General features: G+C 52.1%; 1 protein-coding gene and 1 long non-coding RNA gene across 7 annotated transcripts in view; one reads left to right on the top strand and one right to left on the bottom strand.

Annotated features, from left to right (window-relative positions):
• Positions 1-21,571, top strand: part of KIFC3 (kinesin family member C3) — a 76,394-nt gene that overhangs the window by 14,799 nt on the left and 40,024 nt on the right. For 2 of the 6 annotated variants that reach the window (XM_053906161.1, XM_053906157.1), the window contains exon 1: positions 19,003-19,134. The exons of the other annotated variants lie outside the window; for them this stretch is intronic. The gene's annotated coding sequence lies outside the window, so the exon portion shown is untranslated. Of the gene's footprint in view, positions 1-19,002; positions 19,135-21,571 lie in introns of those variants that run through there. 6 annotated transcript variants of the gene reach the window in all.
• Positions 17,051-21,482, bottom strand: LOC109270859 (uncharacterized). Its single transcript, XR_002081714.2, has 2 exons — positions 20,914-21,482; positions 17,051-17,860 (listed from the first exon to the last, which is right to left on the bottom strand). It is a non-coding gene; the product is annotated as an uncharacterized LOC109270859 (long non-coding RNA).

Genomic DNA, 21,571 nt, shown 5'->3' with positions numbered 1-21,571 from the left:
AGAACTTACATGAAGTTTTCCAGGAGTGGGAGTTTCCAGTTTCTTCCTCTCTAAAGTGTGAGAGACATGTTCTGTGTCCACAGGAAGGCTCGTAGCTCAGGGAATATAGGGGACCCAACCATGGTGAACTCCAGGAACTTTGAGCGAAGGGGGAAGGAGGGGAAGGGATAATAGGTTTTGAGTATCTCCTCCGTGTCAGGCACTGGGTGGCTCTTGGGTTCTGCTCTAGATTTGTGGATATGGCCCCATGAGAGGTGAGTGGCCCAGGAGACCGTCAGCCAGGGTCCTTGGCTCTCTGGCTTTAGCACTTGCTATGTCTTCACTGTGGGTAGTGTCCTCAGGCTTAGAGCCAGCTGGACACCAAGATGTGGCCTGTGGCCACTGCCCTAGGGAAGCTCCTGTCTCCCAAGGGTACCAAAATCAGACCCTGAGCCTGTTGACATTAGACCGACCAGCCATAGGCTGTTCTCGGTTCTGCTTCCTTATAGATTTTCTCTCGTGGACTCCCTTTCTTCTGATGTGGACCCCGAATGAGAAACAATGTGCTCTCTGTATAGTGCTTTCCCGAAGACACTTTTGTTACCCTGAGTCCTTATTGGCTGCCGCCATAAAATATTAATACCTAACTGAGCGTGTGAGCTCCCGAGCCTTCCAGACGCAGGGTCTGGTTTCACAGCCCTGAGGCGGCAGCTGCAGGCAGGGTCAGCAGGAAGCCCCGGGGCCCCAGCGCCTCAGTGGGCCGCTGTGAGGAACAGCCCCAGCCCAACACTCCTGCTCAACAGCCACATTCTAGAAATCTGAGGTCAAGGAGCATAACGACAACCGTGAGAGGTATGTACCGTGGTGGATGGAGCGTGATAAAGAATCTGACTTCTGGAATCTGACCTGAATTGTGCTAGCTGTCTCTGTGACTGTCAGCAGAACAAACTGCTTGCTTCCTGTTTAATGACTGAATCAAAGCACACACGCACACGCACACACACACAGAGGTGGTGGTCAGATGCAATTTTCTTACATGCATTCTTTTCCCTAACCCAAGATTTCTTCCCCTCCTCCTCCTCCTCCTCTTCCTCCTCTTCCTCTTCTTTTATTCATTTTTTTGAGAGAGGGAGAGAGAGAATCCCAAATCCCAAGCAGGCTCTGTGCTGTCAGCTCAGTGCCTGATGCGGGACTCAAACTCACGAATCACGAGATCATGACCAGAGCAGAAATCAAGAGTCGGATGCTCAACCAACCCATTGAGCCACCCAGGCACCCCTCCCCTACACCAAGACTTCTTAATGTGGAGTCTGTGAGCTTCCGTCCAGAAATTCAATGCAAAAAAAAAAAAAAAAAAAATTGCATAGATTTTTTTCTGGAGAGAGGTGTCTTATTTTTCATTAGATTCTCCAAGGGGTTGAGGGTTCCTACCGAAAATTTTAAAATGCTAGCAGTTCCACTTTTAGGAATACCTACGACTACTTGTGAGAGCAAAGATCCATCCAGGAGGACATTCCTTTTGGACGCATTGTAATCTAAAAGATTAGAAATAGCTCAATTATCCATCAACAGAGACTGGTTAAGTCAACTGGGTCCATTCACCCTTTGAAAGATACACAGCCTTTGGGGGACAAGTCTCTGTGCGATGTAAAGGGCTCTCCAAGAGGGTTAAGTAAGAAAAGCAAAGTATGCGTGCTTTTTTTCCTGCACGCAGAGTGATATGTGTGCTGTGCTAACATCTGTGGGAGCTTATGTATGGGGTCTATCTCTGGCAAGGATCTGCCAGCCACTGGTTGCCATGATTGTCTCAGAGGAGGCAGATCGGGGGACAGAGGTCAGGGGTGAGGGGGAGTCTTGCTTTTCACCAGAATTTGTACTGTTTGGACTCGTGTGGCATTAAGGCAGTCAAACAAGAAAACAGCCCCACAGGGCAACATGCCAACTTGGCTTGCAAAAGACCCTGAGTGGAGAGAGGCATGTGAATGGCAGAACCGAGGCCGGACAGGGGGCAGCTAATTTGGGTGGGCAGCTGCTGCTTCTCTAAATTAAGAAGGTGGCCGAGGTCAAAGCTTGATTCACAGCTGGCTCCGCAGTGGCGTCTCCCTTGCACGGTGTTTAACAGCCTGCTGCGTGCAATCTCGTATCCTTGTCATGATCACAGCATCTAGGCTTTCATGGATGGAGCTCAAAGCTGGTGTGCAAACTCCATTCACCTGTCTCAGAGCCCTCTGAGGCTAGGAGGCCACAATGCAGATGCTCAGTATCTGTCGGGGAAGGACAGGGAGGAGGGGACTGTGCAGTGACTCTTGAGGACTGACTCTGGTGCCTTGCCCCGCCTCACTCAGGGGGAACGACCCCCGGAGGTCACCTGCGTGCCCAAGGGCCCGGCCCCAGGCAGTCATCAACCTGCTAGGCAGGCTGGGCCGGGGTGAGTGGTGCTGTAGGCCACATTCCTCAGCCATGAAGTGCCCTGTTGACGGAGCCAGAGCTCAGACTAAGGACATCCGTCCATCCTTCACAAGTTGGGTTCCAGTTGGTCACAGTGACAGCTGAGTAGGCTTCAGATGCAGGTTAACTATTTGCCTGAGGCTGAGTGAGAGCCTGGTCAGGAGGCGTCAGTGGGGCAGGGCTGGCCTCACCATAGGCTCCAATTTACTCTTGGGGCCTCAGTTGTGATCCAGGCAAAGGGCCGCTTGACCACTTTGAGATCTTGTTGTGAGGCAAAACTTTATTTGCCTGTAAGTCTCGGGCCCGGCTCTTGCTGAGTGAGATGAGATGTCTGGCCTGTCTTGTGTTTGCTCACAGCAACTATGCCCGCAGGGCCCCCCACTTCTGCAGGGATGCTCACTGGACCCACAGAGGCTCACCTTGCGTTGGCAGTATTCACCCACATGTTGGCCCAGAAATAGGGTGACCCCCCCCCCCATCACAGTTCACACAGGACTGAGGGATTTCCCAGGATGCAAGACATTCAGGGCTAAAGCCAGGACAGTCCCGAGCCATCCCGGACAGGGGATCACCCTCCCCGGAAGGCTGTCACCAGAGAGACATGCTCCCCTCTGGAAAGGGGCTATGCCAGAACTTTGCATCCTTCCGAAGGCAAGGACCATGCATTTCTTCTTCTTTCCCTTTCATAAGTAGACATTTTACAGAAAAATTGCAAGAAAAATACAAACAATTCTGAGATACCCTCCACCTAGATCCCATGAGTGTTAACATTTTACATTTGCTATATCTTTTCTCCCTTTCTCTGAAATTAAAGTGTTTTTTATGTTTATTTATTTTTGAGAGAGAGAGAGTGGAAGCCGGGGAGAGACAGAGAGGGAGGGGGACAGAGGATCCGAAAGGGGCTCTGTGCCGATAACTGAGGGCCCGATGAGGGCTCAAACCCTCATCATGTGAGATCATGACCTGAGCTGAAGTCGGACACTTACCCGACTAGCCAGCCAGGCGCCCTCTCTGTCTCTGAAATTTAAGAATAAGTTGCAGACATGATACTTCAGTATATATTTCCTAAAACCCAGAAATTCTCTTTTATAACCACTGTATGATGGGCACAAGCAGCCAATTACTGCTGAAGATAATTCTACTATCTAATGTCAATTGTCAATTGTCCCCATAATGCCCTTTATGGCAAAAGGAAATCAAGCTCTGGTCTTGCCTATAGCTGCCATGTCCCTCCAGTCTCCTTTGACTCGAATGGTTCCTGGGGCCCCTGAGTGGCTCAGTCAGTTAAGCGTCTGCCTCTTGATTTCTGCTCAGGTCATCATCTCACAGTTCGTGAGATCAAGTCCCACTTGAGATTCTCTCCCTTTCCCTCTGCCCCTCCCTTGTTTGTGCTTTCATTCTCTCTCTCTCTCTCTCTCTCTCTCAAAAATAAACTTTAAAATAGAATGAAAGAAAAATTTTTTTTAAATATTAAAAAAAAGAACAGTTCCTGAGTTTTTCTTTGTATTTCATGACATTGACCTTTTGGGGGAGGCTAGGCCAGTTTCTTTACAGAATGAAGGCTCCTCTAGCAATGCCTGGCCCATAATTCGCTCCTAGTAAGTGCTACCATACCGGGCTCTCACACACATCGTTGTCATTTATCTCTTCAACAGCCCTTTGAAAGACAACGGTTATATCCCCATTTTGCACCAAGGAAACGGGCTCAAGGAGGTTTGGGGGCTCTCCTGAGGTCATTCAACCAGCAAGAGGTGGGCCCCGATTTTAACCCCAGAGCCCATTTTCCTAACCACTGGGCCACTGTGCCCTGGGGGAATTTTCTTGGTCTTTATTTGCAGATGTTGTTTTTGTTTAACTTCTCGAGCAATGAGGTCAGCAAATTATTGTAAGATCTCCAACCATCCCCTACCTGGAACCCTCCCCCAAGCACCTATGGAGATAAGAAGGATGACCCTTGTACTTCCCCCGGGCCTGTAAGATGCAAGGTGGCAATTAGCTTTAGGAGCCTTGGAGAGATTGCATGCAAATGAGTGCAGAGGATTATGGGATGAAAGTTCACCTTTGAGTCTAAACACCCCTGCCCCCTCATCCAAGTTATGTTATGGGCTGGAGGAGGACGTGGACGAAGGGGCCCTCCCTGGTCAGGTCTCCGTGTCTGTGGCTATAGCTGGAGCAGCAGAGGGTCACATGGCTCCCCTTCCTGCCTCTGCCTCTGCTCAGAGCTGCAGCCTGAGGCAGAGCATCCTCTCAGGGGGTCTGGTCACTCTCCTCCAGGAAGTCCCTCTGGCAGCCCCAGGCATCCTTTACCCTATCCCCGTCCCTGACGCCGCTGCCCCCCCACCCCCAGAGCAGCTCTCCTCACGGGTGGCACCTGACAGGTGTTCGATACTCATGAATGAATGAAGGAATGAGTGAGTGAAAGCGTGCAGGATGCGTTGGGACCTACTTTTTGTTTGTCACCCTAACAAGTAACTTTTCTTACCAGACTCTTCGTGGTCTCATCTGCCCACTGGTTGGCCACAAGGTCTGGTCTGCACGGCTGTTGAGAAAACAGCCTCCTTTCTGCCTGTTTCTGCCCTTGTTTGTGGCCAGGCAGTCTCTCGTGGTTCACACACTCCTCACCTCTCCCCGATTTCCCCAGTGGCTTCCACTCAGGCCTTGGCCTCATGGGCCGCTCAAGGGCCATCTCAGCTGCTGGCCTGGTCTTTTCCCAGGCTTTCTTCGGGTGATCCATCTGTGACTCTATATCTCTGTTGAATTCAAGCATTTATTTATTCAACAAATACCTACTGAGCACCCACTATTGTGGGAGGCACTGTGCTAGGTGCTGGGGGAAGCAGGGGACAAGACAAAGTCTTTACCTTCTTGAAGGAAGACAATTAAGGAGCGGACAATAAATAAACAGGACAACTGCAGGTTAGGGAAAGTGCTCTGAAGGAAAGATAATCGGAGAGGCGGGGATTAGATAGATGATAACTGGGGACCATTGATACTGGATTGGTGGCCAGGGAAGGCACCGTGGGGAGGGCACAGCAGAGCTGAGATTCTGAGGGTGAGGAGTTAGCATGCACAAAGTTGGTGGAATGGTATTCTAGGCAGAGGGAACAGTAAATGCGAAGGCCTGGTGGCATGCTTGGGGAACAAGAAGGAAGCCTAAACAGCAAGAACTGAGTTGAGCTGAAGGAGGTCATTGGAACCAGCCCTGCAGAGCCACAGGAAAGAGTTTGGATTCTGTTGTGAGCAACATGGGAAGCCACTGGGGCATTAAAGGTGGAAGGTGATGTGGTCTAGCTTTTCATGTTAGGACCTCTCTGGCTTTCATGGTGGATCAGAGGAGAGGTCCTCCAGGGTCCTGCCTTCCGGCCTGCACCACTTTGTGTCCCCCCACCCCCTTGCCCTGCATGGCCCGGAGCGCACTGGCTCCCGCGGCTGCTGGTCCTCAGTCTGCCTTCCCTCTTTCAAATCCTCCTCCAGTGCCCCCCACCCCCACATCCCTTGCATGTTCTAAGGTGCTCCCCCATCAGTGGTCATGCTCGCAGCCCTGGACCGTCCCTGAGCGCACTTTCTGCAGAGATCAAGACTGGGGCTCTGGACTCAGAGGCCTGGGACCAAGTGCTGGCTTGGCCACTTGCCAGCAGAGTGAGCTTCCTCGGAGCCTCAGTCTCCTCCTCCGGGAAAGTGGGGGAACCAACAGAGCCTACCTTGTGGGGCATTTGTGAGGATTAGCGGAAAGTGCTGCACTGTGCCTGGAGCCGGGCCAACGGTGGGCTGTGTCTGTGTCGTGACCCCTCCTGTCTGGGCACGACTGGAGGGACGGTGCCCACTGTATCTCTTGCTGCGGCGAGGCTCCACGGCTCACCTGTGGGCTGTGAGCTCCTTCTGCGGTCTTGACCCGGTTTGCCTCCGCTTGGTAACCGCTTGAACAGCTGGCCTTGCTGCTGGCAGACAGCAGTCTGGGACGAGGGGTGAAACCTGAGGAGGTGAATTTAAGCCGCAGATTTACAATACCTTTTATGGGCTCGGTAAGTGTAGCTGAAGTAAACACAGAATGGGCATTGATCACGCCAGGCAAATGGCCTTGACTGGCGTGGCAGAGCTTTGGAATGTTCCCGTGAGACCCCCATTTGGAGCCTATGTAACAGGGAGTGCTGGGCCTGGGGTCCGAAAATCTGCTACTCGTTAGCTGTGTGACCTTGGTCAAGTTAACTAATGGAGCTTCCATTTCCATATGCTGTAAGCCAGGCCCTCAAGACCTGGTGAGAGGAAAACATGACGATGGCCAGGAGAAGCTTTGTGGCCACTGAATCACTAGGCCCCCGTGAGGAGATGGTGATGAGGATGTCTGGCACAATATAGTGTGAGTTGTAGAATCAGAGAGACTGCGTTCCATTCCTGGCTGTGTGACCTTGGGCAAGTTGCTTAACCTCTCTGAGCCTTAGTTTTATTACCTGTAAGATGGGGTTGTTGGGAGAATCACAGGTGATGTACTGGGTTAAATAGTGTCTCCTACAAATTCGTGTCCACTTGGAACCTGTGAATGTGACCTTATTTACAAATAGGGTCTTTCTGCAGAGGTTATCAAGTTAAGATGAGCTCATACTAGATTAGAATGAGCCCTAATCCAATTTGACTGACGTCTTTTATTAGAAAAGGGAAATTTCAACAAAGAATACAGACACACAAAGAGGAGAACACCACGTAGACCCGGGTTGTGGTAATTTGTTACAGCAGCCACCGGAAATCCATATACGCGATAATCCAGAAAAAGTGTTCAGTGCGGTGCCGGGCATAGGGACACGTATTATTGTTAACATTCTTATCATCTCTGTAGTAATGGTTCAAGGTGGGTTCTGTGATGGCTACAGACTTGGTTGGGGGAGAGTCCTGCCACCCCTCTGCCCTCCAGTCTTGATAGGGGTGAGGGTGGGGTGGTTGTCCAGGCCACGGTCCCCGAAAGCCTTTGCCTGGATGGGGTGGCTGCCTGTGGGGACGGTGGCTGGCTCCCATGAATCTCAGGGGTTATGCTGAGGTTTGGGGGTGGGTCTCCATGAGCCCTTGTTGTGGGGAGGGGTGGTGGCTGCCCCGTGGCCGTGGCCTCCTGGGAGCCGCCTGGTGTGGCAAGAGCCCAGGTCTGGTTTCTGGAGCCCATCTCGGCAGATGCCTCATAAACCTGTCTGGCAACAGCATTCCTCCGACAGCCTGAGCAGCCGGCTGTCACTCCACAGCCCGTTGTGGTTTTGTAACGCGTAGACGAGGAATGTCAGCTGTGACTCACTGAGCCCAGAGTTTCCCCTGTGTAGGCAGAACCCTTGCCTCCTGCCCAGCTTCTGTTCAGCAACGGAGGTGGGTCTTCTGAGGCCTCCTTCTGAAGAAACTGAGGGAGGGCCCCGCCTTCCCTGGGGACCTGTCATGGCCTCTGGGTCTGGGTTTGGGTTTCAGGTAAGAGTGGGCAGGGGAGAGAAGTGGCCTGGATGCTTGGTTCTGGCACTTTCTTTGAACTGGCCACTTTATCTTTTAGGGCCTCTGTTTGCTGTAAATGGGGATGTTTTGAGGACATGAGGAGCTATTGGAAGTGGCGGGCGCCCTCCCTCCCCTCTGCCCAACAGCACCAGGCACATTTGTGAATGACTATTAGGAGCAGGTCAAATGGCCGGTGACAGAGTTTGACCACATCCTTCCTGTTTGTGTCCAATAATTTGCATCAGGGCCTAGGAAGCCTCAGGGAGAAAAGGGCACAGGAGTCCTGACCACCCCAGGTGAAGTTCAAGGATGAAAAGCCAGTCTGCTGGGCAGGGGCAGCCCGGCTGAGTCTATCACATGGACGCAGGGGCCCCGGGGCAGAGCTCACCACAGGACATGGACTTAGTCTGGGTGCCCAGCACTGCCTGTGTGCCCGGGTGGGGCAGTGGCAAAGAAAGGAGCGTGGGGGTTTTGGGGGTGTTTCTGGGAAGCCAAAACATTGTGACGCCATGAACCCAGGCAGCCTTACTGTGGGACAAACCAGGCCAGGCATAGTTGAGACTGCGGACCATTCTCCCCTCTTCCCTGCCACGAATGGAGTGTTTCTCAGAAGTGTGCTTCGCTTTTAGACCTTCGCTTTTGGACCTGGTGTTTCCAATGTCAAGAGGCAGCAGCACCCCTTTGGGGGCGGCCCCAGCTTCCCTGGTGAGGGGGTTCAGATGTTCAGGTTGAACAGTCAGGCCAGGACCACTGATGTGGTCCCAGCTCAGCCGGTGGGGGTGAATGGCAAAGATCCTTGCAAAGTAGCCCCTAGGGCTTCTGAGAAATGGTGGGGGGTGTGGGGGTCCTAGAATTCACTGGGGTGTTCAGAGCTTGGAGCACGAAGACACGGGGCATTCTTTGAGCTGGCAGAACCAACCCTGAAGCTATTTTAATTATAGACGTATGCAGAATTCTGCCCCCGATCAACCTCCCAGGACCCTCAGAGCCTCAGTCACCATCCACCCGGGAGGCCCGTTCACCAAGGGGCTCCAAACACTGCAGGGCGGGTTTGAGCAGGGTCTGTTTCTGTCTGTAAAGGCAGGGTTGATGGCAGAGGTGAAAACAGGCCACCCACCCCAGGTCCCCAGCCTCAACCATCTGCTGGCGTCAGCCTCCAAAGATGGAATCATCCCAGCCGGGACAGGGCTGGGCTGAGCACCCTGGAGCGCTTGGAGGGCACTGTTTCCTCTGGAACTCTTTTCTATTCAAGTCCCCTCCCGTTTTCACCACATTTGAACTTAAGGATCAGGATTTGAGTATCTGTTTCGTGCTTGGCTTCGGGACAAAGAATGGCAATGATGTTAGTGGTGGTAATCCTAACAACAGTGATGGTTTCTGCATCTGTAAAATGAGGCAATAGTACCTTCTTCCTAGGGTGCTGGAAGGATTAAATGAGATCATGTACATAAAGTACTTAGCACATAATGCCCCGATCATAATAGTGCTTAAGAAATCATAATATTTATTATTATTATGGCTGCCATTTATGAGGACAACGAGGCTCAGAGACATCAGATGCCTTATTAAGGTCACACAGCATAGGAGCTCCATGCCCAAAGGAGGATCCTGATAAGTTCCCCACAAGCTCCGACCCAGCGCACTGAGTTAAGGGAAGGTTAGGTGGTCCTGGGGGAATTCTGACTGGGTAGTGTCAGGAAGGCGCCATGGAGGTGATATTCCCACTGGGCTGTCATCATGGAGGTACAAAGGTGAAAGGCATAGACACACGGTAAACTCGAGGAACAGAGAGAGGTGCCTTGGGGGGATCGATGAGAGAGAGGGCTGAGCAGGTCAGCTGCAGTGGATGATAAAGAGCCTTGAACGCATGCTGAGAATTAACACAGGTGACCAAAAGCACACTGACAGCACCCTTGAGAGGCAGTATGGTGCAGTGGTTCAAGACCTGGACTCTGGAGCCAGCCGCCTGAGGTCAAAGGTACAGAGTGGGGCCGATAGCAAAGCACCCCTTAGTAGGAAGAAGCAGGCAAGGGCCCTCAGCCCAGGGCTGGGGTACATTCCCCCTCGGCCTGTAGGCCAGGCCCAGCATGGCTTTTATGCCGAGGGAGCATTCAGGTCTCCTCCCTGTGATGAAGCCCACTGCAGAGGACTGAGCCCATCTGGGTGAGGGGTGCCCCGCCCAGACGGCACTGGCCGTCCAGTTCCATTTGCCCCAGGAGGCTCACGTAAAGAGGATGTGAGCCGGGGGAGGTCTGTCTGGGAGAGGCGCCTGCAAGGTCGTCTGCCTTTGGAGATTTCCACCGGGAGGCCGTGGCTCCCAGACCCTCTGAGCGTCTCTTTTTTCAACAGCAAGCTGCCCTAACAGCAGGAGTGGATTGGGCTCCGGCCTGTTACAGACCAATTTTGCCCTCATTTTGGGTCCCCTGCACCTGTGCCCCCGGCTCGGAGTCAAGTCTGGGCTGCCGTTGCCTCTGGGACAGCTGCCTCGGACTGTTGGCCACTGCTGCCAAGCAGAAGACAGCGGTGCCGGTTTGCAGGGGGCGGGGCCCGGGACCCGGGTGTCTCTTGTGCTCGCTTGCTGGCGCGCCACAAGGGTTCCAAGCAACCGAGAGAGAGCCCCTGGCCGGACCCACGTTTCCCAGCCGGGGTCTGTGTCTGGGCCCTCCAGATCGGAGCAACACTGTGCCCCAGCTCAGGGCCTCTTCCTTGACACCTCCCCCACGTTTCCCAGCCGGGGAACGGCCCCACGTTTCCCAGCCGGGGTCTGTGTCTGGGCCCTCCAGATCGGAGCAACACTGTGCCCCAGCTCAGGGCCTCTTCCTTGACACCTCCCTCTGCATTGGCTTTCACCCATTTTCTTGGCATCCCCACCCCGCTTCCCCTATTCCTCCAGCTCTGCGCCTGCTCTTTCATTCATGGGTCCTTCGGCCTTCAAGGACAGCAGGAGCTCCTGACACTTCCAGTTAGAACATGGAGCCATCTCCTGCCACTTGGGTGTCTTCTTCACAGACACCCTCCCTAGGCTCTGGAGCGTGGGCGCTTGGAGGAGAGAGAACCGGGGAAGGGCTGGGTGCCGAGGGTCCCACTCCCAGGAGGTAAATCCCAGAGACAGCTCTGGCCCAACCTCTATGCAGGTCTCCTTCCTCCCTCCCTCCTGCCCTCCTCTTTCCTTTCCTTCCTTCCTACTTTCCTTTTTTCCTTTCTCTCTTAAACAGCTTTATTGGGATATAATTAACATACCATAACGTTCACCCATTTAAAGTGTACAATGCAATGGTTTTTGCATATTCGCAGGGGTGTGCAACCATCACCGTAATCTAATTACAGAACATTTCATCACCCCCAAAAGGAACCCCATTAGCAGTCACTCCCCATCCCCACCCCCGCCCCTAACCACTAATCTCCTTACTCCTTACTGGCACTTACTTGTGAAGTGACTGGTAAACAGTGAAGCTGGAACCAGGCTGGAACGACCCCTCCCTTGGCCCAGGGCTTCTGCGGGTAGAATCTTGGAGTCATCCCTTCCATCTTGCCCACTCACTGCCTCGTGGCGTTGGTGCCGGAAAGGTCACTAGCCCACCCTTCCCATTTATCCAGGGAGTGACATGAGAGCCAGAGCAGGGGAAGAAATCTGCGCAAGGTCCCTCAGTGGTTGGGAACAAGGGCTCCTGCCCCAGAGTACCTGCCTTTTGCAGCGCCCAAAGCCATCTCCCCACAGCTGCCCCCTACTCATGCATGGGCCTCCCCCTAGCCATTCTTAAAACATAGTACCTCAGTTTCTCCATCTATAAAATGGGATGATAACATTGCCTGTGTTGTTGAGAGGATTAAATGACACCGAAGGCAATCCTTCCTGTAAAGAGTTCAGCCCAGTGCATGGCACTGTTAAAAAACAAAATTTGGGGCAACTGGGTGTCTAGGTCGGTTAAGTGTCTGACTTGGGCTCAGGTCATGATCTTGCGGTTCATGGGTTTGAGTCCCGCATCAGGCTCTGGGCTGACAGTGCGGAGCCTGCTTGGGATTCTCTCTCTCTCTCTCTCTCTCTCTCTGCCCCTCCCCTGCTCTCACTCTCTCTCAAAATAAATAAACTTAAAAAAATATTTTAAAAAATATAAATAAAAAACAAAATTCATCTGAATAAATTTAAAGATCAAATATTTAATGATTGGTGAATCAGGCAGCATCCCAACTAGAAAATGGAAACGAACCCTGTTGAGCTACAGACCAGAAAGGTTTTTAAAGGCAGAGAGGGAACGAGAAAAGAGGAAATTATTAGCAAAGAATGCAGTGTTAGGCAAGGTCACCTTTCTAAGGTGTCCGGAAGGGGTGCTGACCAGGAAATGACCAGGAAATTCCTATATTGCCTGGTTACAGATTACATTCTTGGGGGTCAGGGAATGGAAACTGTAGTCAGATCAAGTTTAAGTCTTGGTGTACTGATACAGGGCCTCTGACACAAGTGACTGCATTTTGGGCCTGTGGTTTTCATTTTCATAACACATAGCTGTCTCTCAGCACAGGCAGACCGAATCAATTTAGATTAAATTCCCGCTGTGGCATTCCAGGCCCTGTGTGCATTCCAGTTGTTTGGGATGCGTGGAGGTTCTCTCTCTCCCCCTCCCCCACCCCCCCATCCCTAAGATGACGATGAAGGCCACCGAAACTAGCGAGCTCCTAGTCATTTCTTCGCCGTCACTGTCACCTGAAGCTGGTGATGTCGGTGGGGCAGGCGGAAGGTTGAGACTTGCCACAATGACTAAGAATGCAGAGCCGTGGGAGTCTGGTTAATCAGCAGCGTCAAAACTTCCTGTGGCTGTTTGCAAACAAGGGCCACCCCCAGAGGCGAGGACCAGAGTCAGTTGGTGGGGGGGTGGAGACCTCGGGGCTGCCGCAGAACCTGGGCGAGCGATGCCTGCCGGCAGTGCCAGGGGACTGACTGGGTGGTCCGGAGCTGTGGCTGCAGAGCACACGGCTTCCCTTACCTGGAGGCTGCTCTGTGTACCCCCCCCGCTCCCCCCACCCCCAGGAATGGAAAGCTGACTGCAGATCCCAGAGCCTCTTGAGGGATTCTCTTTCCAGGAGTGACGGACTGACTTACTGTAAGAAGCCACAGAGAAGTGCCCGGCTGGTGTCAGAGCAGGGATAACCTTAGTAACACTAAAGGTCACCTGAAAGGAATCTTCCAGGGTTGTGGGATGGCCCGAGACCCACCTGGGCAGGTGTCTGGGGGCCAAAAAGCAGGCAGGGAGAGGGTGCACTGACTCAGTGCTCCCAGCCCCACCCGGCCCAGCCCAGCAGACAGCAACACTGGCAAACAAAGCAGACACTCCTCCCCGCTTGACAGCCATCATTCAGACATCTTTTTATATGTCTCATGCTGCACAGGGGAACCAGCCGGGGCCGGAATCTCAGATCCAGGAGAAAAACTGTAAATTAGCGTAAGGAATAGTTCTCGTCAAAATTGCTACCAACGACAGCGTAAAGTGTAAATTTGGTACGGCCCCTTCTGATGGCAATCTGGCAACATGTTTAGAATGTGTAAAAAAATGCTCAGATTCTTTATTCAGAAAGCATTTATGAAATTAACAACACCCCTTCCCCTGGGAATGAACAGGCTGCGCGTGGGGAGATGTCAACAGCAAGGCTGTTTATGCAAGTGAACATTTGGGAGCTACTCACATATCTGACCTCACAGAACGATCAGCTCAGTTGGGGCACAGCCATTCAGGGAATATTATGCAGTCATTTAAAATGATTGTTCTTTCCAGGTGTCTGGCTGGCTCAATCGGTAGAGCGTGTGACTCTTGATCTTGGTGTGGTGAGTTTGATCCCTACATCGGGTGTAGAGATTACTTTAAAAAAAGAAAGAAGGAAAGAAAAGGAAAGTGATTATTCTTTCCAGTCATTTTTACTGAGCACTGGGCGTGTCCCCAGATACTGGGATCCCAAAGTTGATCGGGACCTGGCTTTATCTTCAGTCTGGGGCATGCAGTTCAGAAAAGAGCAGGACATAGTAGAAACAAATAACTCGGAAAATGCTTATTATATGATTTTAAGTGAGAAAAGGCAAAATAGAAAATTGCATTCACGCTTTACCTCCCCCTATACCTGAGCTAGTGTTTGTGGATTACTGAACACGTGCCAGATGCGGGCACATGTTTACCTCTTACACCGATCCACAGGGTTAGGTATCAGGGCTACTTCCATTGTCACAGGAAGAAACTGAGGCACAGAGGAAGTGATTGAGCCAGGGTTCAAACCCAGGACTACCTGACCCCTAAACCCAGGTTCAACCATTTTCCTACACGTCTCTCCTTAATAGGGAAATAATGTCTGCTCAAGGTCAAATACTGAAAATAAAACCTGGGCCAATGACAATAAGATAAGGGTGGTGGGATCTGTTTTTTTTCTTTTTTTTTTTTTTCCTTCCACTCTTGATTTCTACCACATTTGTGCTGGAAAAAAAAATGAAGTTAAAAAAAATGCCAGCCACCTAGAATTTGCAGCAGATGGGTAAAAATGAATGGAGAAGCTGAAAAAAAAGTGGGAACGATGTTAATAATGCATGCCTTGGCTTCGAACAAGGAGCTAGAATGATTTAGGAGCAAGAAGCGAAGCGGGGTCAGGGGTTGAGGGGGTGGCGGGGAACGTTTGGGTGAGGAAGACCAGGCAGCTTCTGGATGGCAGGCAGGCAGGATGCGCAGACTCAGGGAGGAGGGGCAGGGGCAGGGGCAGGGGCAGGGCTGATCTCTCATGGCCATTCTTGCTAAATCTTTTTATTACCTGGTGCATGAGTACGTATCTTCTCAGTGTTTGCATTCCTCTCATTTTTTTGACTACAGGAAATGATAACGGAAAAAAAAACCCTCTGTTTGCTTATCACACTGGAGTGCCAGGAGAGGTATCTGCCAAATTTTTTCTTAGGTCAGGAAGAGGTTTCAGTTTTCCCTCACCTGAGAGCCCAAGGAAGCACTGCTGGGTCCAATCTCCCTGGCAAATGCAGAAAGGTAGTCACTGTCTAGACATTCTAGGGCAAGGTGGTTTTATTGAGGGAAGAGTTGCTTGGTTCCCTGCAGAGACTTTTGTAAATAGGAGAACTGTTTCCTCTGTTAATACAGCTTTTAGAAAGAAGGCACCCTTGGGCAGGGATGGGGGAGGGGGCGGTGCACAGAGGGAGCTGGAAGGGAGAGGAGAGAGAAAGGTACCAATTGTTCAAGTGTCTATTGAGCACCTAGTGCCTAGAGCTTAGTGTGTAGCAGATGAGAACGACGGGAACTTACAGAGCAGCCAAGGGTTGTCCAAGCCCCCACCCCTTCATGTCCACTGAGGAGCGTGGCTTCCTAAAAGCTGGCAGGTGTGAGCCAAGAACCAAGCCCTCCCTTCCCCCCACCCCCACCCCCCAATATGCTCAGAGGTTAAGGTGCCAAGTCCTGCAGCTGGGAGTCAAACTCATGATTGCAGGGCTGGGTTCAGAACCCACGGGATCCTCCATGGGATTCCTCCCCAGCTCTTTCTGCGCTGTCCATAACAAACTCTTTCAGGGGCATTGGAACATGTGGCTTCAAAACAGTGGCTAATTGAGTCAGGACTGCTTAAATATTTGACTCCTAACTCTAGAATGTTGCTCTTCAACTTCAAGAAACTGTTACCCAGAATCGTGCAAGGATATATACTTTTCATAACTGCAGGGTGCTCCTTACTGACCACATTGAAATAATTGTTTAAGGATTTATCTCTTATCTCCTTTTGATAAGAATTATCATTAACTTACACAAGACGAAAGTCTGCAAATGCTTTAAAGTACCTGTTCTTTCCCTCTGAATTATATGTAATCTATTAACGTAGTCAATGAAAATTTACGCGATACCAGGCACTGTAGGGGTTTTCCTTGGATCAAGTCAGGAAAGGGCCCTGCCCTTCCAGAGCAGTGTAGACAAAAGAGACCATTATAATCCAGTGTAGTGGTGTGGTGGGGGGATGGGCAGTCAGGAGATATACTGCCTGGGAGGGTCAAAGAGCGTGACCTCTAAGCTTGAAGGACTTGAACAAGCAGGAGTCAGCCAGGTGGGTGGAGGCAGGTGGGAGTCGGTGGAAGGAGAGAGGCCTTCCCGGCAGGGAAAACAGCATTGCAAAGGCCTGGAGGTGATTGAATCTCAAGGTCAATCATTAAAACTGGAAAATCATGTAAATCTTAGGTGTGCTTTATTCTAGCTTACTGTGAGAACCAGATCAAACCCAATCCATGTTATTCCCCCTCTTTACTTCCCTCTGGGTGTAGAAGTCTTGGGCTCCTGGCTACCTCTCAGACACAGACCTGAGAGTGAAGGAGTTTCAGGCTCTTTGAACACAGAGATGGTGCGGCCGTCCCCCGGCTGGAGGGCAGGGTGGATACGAATATGGATCTGCTGTATTTTGCCTACTGTGTCTTGTGTGGCCCTTCCTATGTTTCTATATCTCTGCCAGAAGGTGGGCAGGAGGTCAAGGCCGAAGGCTGAACCGAAAAGTCCTCACTCCTGGGTTCAGGACCTCAGCATTGGGATGGCCAGGTTTCTGGCAAATCTCTACCTTCCCTGTGGCCAGGAGAGAGTTAGCAGCCTCCATATCAAGGCATCAGTGAAGTTTCTGGCATAGAAATGGCCTTGAAGTCATTGGTATGTAGTCCTTGGTGACATTTTATATTTTAAACTAAATTCCAACAATCATAAAGCAATTTGCTTTTACATTTCAAGTCAGAGTTTTGTGAGAATTCCAAAAATGTGTCCATCTAATACCTCAATTTTCTTTTTTTCTTTGGTGCTTTGATCTTAATAAACTCTTGCATCTGATATCTGAAACTCATTACATATCATCGTATTATTTGTGTGTACTATGTATTATACATACACACATACCTATGTGTGTAAGGTACATTTATCCTATGAGCTCTGTCGCACACTGGGTTTGTGAATGAACTATTGGAGGCTCAGTTTCCTCTCCTGAAAACTGGGGATATAATGGTGTCCACCTCCTAGGGTGGTCAGGGTTAAATGGGATCTTGTTTATAAAGAGCTTAGCCCAGTGCCTGGCACAGTGTTAGCTTTGGATAAATGGTAGCTATTATGTGCATACAAAAAAAAAAAAAGACTACTAAAATGTTGGCAGCACTTATCTCCAGGGGGTGGGATTATGGTTACAATGAACATTTATTACTTTTGCAATCAGAGAAAACGAACAATAAGTGTTATTATTAATTTAAAAATCTGTCTTTGGCTTTGTCGGAAGGAACCTGCAGTTAATGTCACTGTACCAGCCTGCAAGTAAGACAAGGCCTCCAGTTTCATATGAGGACTTTAAAGACAAACAACCTTGTTCAGTCGAATAATAGAGACTGTAGCAAAGGGAGATACTTAGTCAGGATTCTAGAGAAATGCTGCCCTCATCCAACCCTGCAGTCCCCCTGACCACTCTTGTCTGGAGGGCAGGCAGGGGGTTCAGAGAAGGTAATTCTCAAATTACAGCCTTCTCTCCTATTGGGAGGTTATCTGGGGTTCTTAGTTGGAAATCTGTAACTCTCCAAGGAAACATTCCAGGAGAGTGACATTTATCCCCTTCTGGGCCTTTACTTGGGTGTCTCAGAAAATAAAACACACATTAGCCCACTTCCAGTAGTGGGATTGTGAGTGTCCTATTCTGGCATCCAGAACAATCTGAGGCCCAGGACCTTGGCTATGTTTCCGGCTGAGATTCTTGACTGCCAGCCCAGTGCCTGGAGCGGCAGGAGATAGAACTCTCCTTGATCTGAATGCCCCACTCCAATCCCTCCTTGCACCTCTTGGGCCATGACCTGAGAAGCAGGAAAGAGCCAAGTGCCCACCCTTTGCCGATTATCTGCAGAACCATCAGCCTGCACTGGGCTGGTTTCTGAGCTTCTTTCTCCTCCTTCTGTACCGTGGAGGGAGAATACTGCTGCAGACTCTGGAGTAAAATGCCGCCTCTGTTTGGGAGACAAAGAACAGAATAGCTCCTCTGGGTCAGCTGTCTCTCCTTGGCTGGCCGGCTCCCTGGCCTCTCCTGTGCTTCTTCTGAGACATTAGGAGGGACTTCTGGGCTACCCTGGGAGCCGCTGCCTGCTCCTGAGTGGTTGCATTCTGGACGTGTTTTCACTGGAGCTCAAAGGAATATTTTACTTTGAAAAATCTTAAGCACTGGAAGACGTTAATTTGGGGGTGGTGCTGTGGCTGGGGAGGCAACTGGCATGTGTATCCTTACTAGAACTAGTGAGAGCATGTGTGCATAAACAGGAGTGGTAACGTGTGACACGCATGCGTACCCATGCATGCTAACCCGAGTGTGAGAAGTGTGTATGAAAGCGTGGACTCAGGTTTAAAAGGACGTGTATGTTACAGTGTTAGAGAACGTGTGTGAGCAGGAAGAAGGAGATATGTGCACTAAGGAGCAAGCAGACCATTTGTGGGAAGGCATGAGTCTGAGCGCCAGACCATAACGTGAGTGGGTGTGTAAAGTGAATAAGAACGTGGAAGTGTACACATGTACCATCTAGAGTGTGTGAGAGCATGTGTGAAAGCGTGTGTGTTAGAATGTCAAGAAAACGTGCTCGCGTATGGGAGTTTGTGAAGGGCAGCACGGGAGAAGCCTAAGTGTGAGTAGTAACGAGTGTGTGCGAAAGTTCCGTACGAGGGTTAGCAGATGTGCGCGTGTCGGAGTGGAAGTTTACCTGCAAAAGCACGTATGTAGGACTAGCGTGGGGACGTGTGTGAGAACTGAATGTGTGCGTCTGTGCGGACTAGAGCATGTGTGAAGGCATGTGTGAGGGAGATGTGTTCTGGCTTACGAGAGCCCACACACGAAAGCACAAGCACGTATGACGCTCCGTGTGCACCAGTGGGTGTGCGCGCACGTGTGCACTAATGTGTGCCGGGCGTGGGGGACCCCGGCGCCGGGCGGGAACATCCGGGCGGAGCGGAGAGGCAGCCGCCGAGTGGGCGGCCGCGCGTGTGAATGTGAGCACGCGCGGGAGAGTGAGCGGGAGCGCGCGCGCGCGCCGCCGACCCCCGCCTGGGAAAGAGCCGGTTGCCATGGGAACGCGCCGCGGCCGGAGTTAATCATTTCCTGTGGAAAGTGTGCGGGAGGGGCGGGAGCGGGGCGGGCCGAGGAGGCGGCGGCGTGGAGCTGCCTCCCGCCGGCGGGCCGGGTCGGGCCGAGCCCCGGGCTCTGCGGCGACGCCGGGATCCTGCCTCCGCCAGGCCGGTGAGTGGGGGACCCTGGCGGGCGGGGGGCGGGCTGGGCTCTCGGGGTCCGCCGGGTCCGCTATTACGGGCGCCGCGTCCGGGCCCGCCTTGTCCGCAGGACCCCCTCCCCTGCCCGGACCCGCTGCGGGGCGCGGGGAAGGCCGGGTGCCGGAGAACCAGCCCTGCGCAGTCGCCAGCCGCCCCCCGCGCCGTCCAGCCGGAGCCGAGGACCTTGCCCACAGCACGGCCTGGGGAAGCACGGCCCTTGGGGTCCGAGCAGCCTCGGGACCCTCCCCCCCCCCCCCCCGCCCCCCTTCCAATCTCTTTGGCCCAGGAGAGCCGGAACCTACCGCGGGAACCGCGTGTCCCGTCCGCGCACCCCCCTCCCTTTACAGAGATCCTCCTGTACCCCCTAGGATCTCTTGAAGGCTGCAGTTTCCAGCCCTTCCACCATGTACGTTCCCTGGGCAGTTCGCTTTCCCCCTGGAAGGGCAGGGGGAGGGCAGGCCAGCCTGAGGTTGGCAGGAGGGCCTGGGCCAGTGCCCTCCTGGGCAGTAGGGAATTGAGCCACTGACAGCAGCAGCCTAGGGGATCCCAGTAGGGAGAGCAAGCCAGAAGCCACCTCCTTCAACCCCCTGTTGTGAGTTAGAGCAGAACTCTGGCGCAGTGAAGGGCCTGGTCCTGGAAGATTTTAAAGAGGAAGCTGTATTTAAATTCTCAAGTACTCCCCCAGTCCCCAACATATCTGTCTCAAGGTTGTGGGTCAGCTGTCTCTGACCTTTCACCTTCCCCAGCCCTGAGGCTGAGTGAGCACCTCTCCTTGCCCAGGCACACTCCCCATGCCCTTGATAAAGTAGCTGTCTCCTTGGCCAGAGAGAGTCATTTGCAAGGAATGCAGCCTCAGAATGGGGCCCTGTATTTGCAGTGACTGGACTTTAGGGACATAGGGTGATGAGTTCTGCTGTCCTTATGGAGCCGAGGTTTTGAAGTCTGTGTTGTCCTGGAAAACCCAGGACGTGTGACTATGTGCAGGGGAGGGCCCAGCCTCTGTCCAACCTTCCTGACCTTTTCCCCCAGAGAGACTAAGCCCTCCCCAGCAGCAGTATCTGGGCAGTTGTCAAATCTGTCCCTCAATCATTGCAATATCCCTGGTCTGGGGCAGCGGGGGCTGCACTCTACTGCCATAGCCTAAACAAAGAGGGGCAAATCTGTTCCTCTCTCCAAGCCAGCCCCCTTGCATTCACTCATCCCTGGAGAGAGGGAGATCACTGAAAAATAAAGATTTTCAGTTCCTTGTATATGCCAGTATTGTTCTGAACACTTTATATATGCTTTGTCTAATTCTTATACCAACCCTATAAGGTGGAGTTCTCCCCATTTTCAGATGGAGATAGTAAGACATGGAGAGGCAAAGTAATTCTCCCAAGGTCACACATCTACCAAGTGGCCAAGCTGGGTCTGAACCAGTTTTTGGTCATAGCCACTCCACTACTTGTCCCCATTGCCCCACCCCGTGAGTCCTAAGTTGGTAGAAGCCCCAGCCTTGGGCTTATTTGAGTCCTGGATACTTTTGACCTTCCCACCCTTCTGGCTGCTAAATTCAGCTGCTTTTTCCTCTTCAGGATCTTGTACACACCCTTCCTCTTTCTTCCTGATATCTTCCTGGCTGCTCCTCTGACTTCCCTTCCAGAAAGCCACAGCAATATTGTCTCCTCCTGTCTCCACCCCTCAGACTTAGAGGATCTCCTTAAAAGTCTTCTCCCTCACCCGTGGAATCGACCTTCAATGCCCATCTCACCTATCCGGTGGCTTTGGCATGTAGGTGGAGCCTCTCTCCCTCCTTGCCCATTGCAGCTGGTCCTCAGCATTGGTTGTGTGCCCAGCTCCATGCCAAGCAATCTGGAGCAAAGGACATCTGACTGTTCCCCCTGGTTCCTTCCACTCCACACTGGTCCACATCCATTTTCCTCAGTGGGATCCGGTGCACATATTTGAATTAGTGTCTGCCCTGTCCTGTGGACCATAGTCCAGTAACACTGTACCCAGGAGCTTCCTCCAAGTTGTCTTCCTCAGTCCAGGAGCCTGGCATTCTTCCAGAGCTCAGCTCTGTGACCTTCGGTCACCAGATCTTCTGCCACCCAGCCCTGAACTCTTCTTTGTCTCTCCGTGCTCCGGTTGTTCCTGGCTCTGTTGACCCAGCATGCTCAGATCTCTCCTAAATACCACATTCTCTGAATTCAGCCTCTCCTCCTCATCCTAGCCAAACTTCCCCAAAGAGAAGGAAGTGGCGGCTTCCTTTAGCCCCGCCCACCTCTTGGGCCTTCCCAGGTCTGCCCTCTGCCCTGCTCCACTGATATGCTCCCTTCAAGAGCCCCAGCCGCTTTCTTCCAGTTTGAGCTCTCTGTGGCGTCACTCGCTGGGAACTGACCATCCTCTCCTTCCCACTCACCATCCAG

The sequence above is a fragment of the Panthera pardus genome, unplaced genomic scaffold, assembly GCF_024362965.1.
Source record: "Panthera pardus isolate Hobbes unplaced genomic scaffold, ASM2436296v1 HiC_scaffold_18, whole genome shotgun sequence".
Taxonomy (NCBI): Eukaryota; Metazoa; Chordata; class Mammalia; order Carnivora; family Felidae; genus Panthera; species Panthera pardus.
This window is presented reverse-complemented; position numbering and strand designations above follow the sequence as displayed.